Source organism: Triticum dicoccoides, chromosome 7B (genome assembly GCF_002162155.2).
Source record: "Triticum dicoccoides isolate Atlit2015 ecotype Zavitan chromosome 7B, WEW_v2.0, whole genome shotgun sequence".
In the NCBI taxonomy this organism is placed as follows: domain Eukaryota; kingdom Viridiplantae; phylum Streptophyta; class Magnoliopsida; order Poales; family Poaceae; genus Triticum; species Triticum dicoccoides.
In genome coordinates, this window is record NC_041393.1 from 665,492,152 (window position 1) to 665,493,068 (window position 917).

At 43.6% G+C, this 917-nt stretch overlaps 1 protein-coding gene across 2 annotated transcripts in view; it reads left to right on the forward strand.

Moving 5' to 3' along the window:
• Positions 1–917, forward strand: part of LOC119336680 (ureide permease 1-like) — an 8,155-nt gene that overhangs the window by 635 nt on the left and 6,603 nt on the right. The gene's annotated exons all lie outside the window — the stretch shown is intronic.

Below are 917 nucleotides of genomic sequence, written 5' to 3' on the forward strand. Positions count from 1 at the left end.
GCATATATTCCCCCCTTCTCTCACTACCAGATCTGTCTCCTCAACGGTTTCTAGAGCTGTGTTTCTATTTTTGCTCACTGCCGCATCTTGCATTCTTTTTTTCTAGCCGCATATCTTAGAAGTTGACATGGGTTATTTATACTCCCTCCGTCCGAAAATACTTGTCATCAAAATGGATAAACTATCCATTTTGATGACAAGTATTTTCGGACGGAGGGAGTACATGATGATTGTGGTTTGCCGAGCACAGACAAATCTATGAATCTTCTTGCATATTGACTTGTTGAGCTGTTCCATCCAAAGCTCTTCTGTAGGTAGAAATATCTGCAGTTTTTCAGTGTTAACTGAGGCTGGCTCTGATCAGATGTGTATATAGATTCAGTTTAATTCGGCAGCTCCAGACATTCCGCTGGCGTCATGCATTCATATTCACGTGTTGCAGGCGGCCCTTAAACTGATCACCATATATATGCGATTAGGTAGCTGTGGTTCAGCTCCTATCCTAGCTGTGATCGAGTTGCAGTATTTATATTGTGCGTAAAGCTCGTTATTAAGATAAGCAATAATTGAGTACGGTTGTTGTATGGCGTCATGGGTGGGACCCACGCCAGCCCCTGCCGACCCGGGAGCAATCTCCGTTTGCCTCATCGCATATCCACAGCTCACTCACTGCTGGACCTTCCAGAAACAGCACAAACATTCATAGCTGAAAAGATACTGCATATATACACACACTCTGGGTGAAGGCTCAGTAATCACCAAGAACTAACCACATCTTCCATCGGAATAGTAACTGGTATGTAGCATTGGAAAGCCTGAACTCCATCACCGCCGGTTCTGCTCTTTCCCAAGCAATTTCCTTATTCTTCTTTGGTGATTTGCTTGGTTGTTCATTGATTTCTTGTTCACCTGACAAA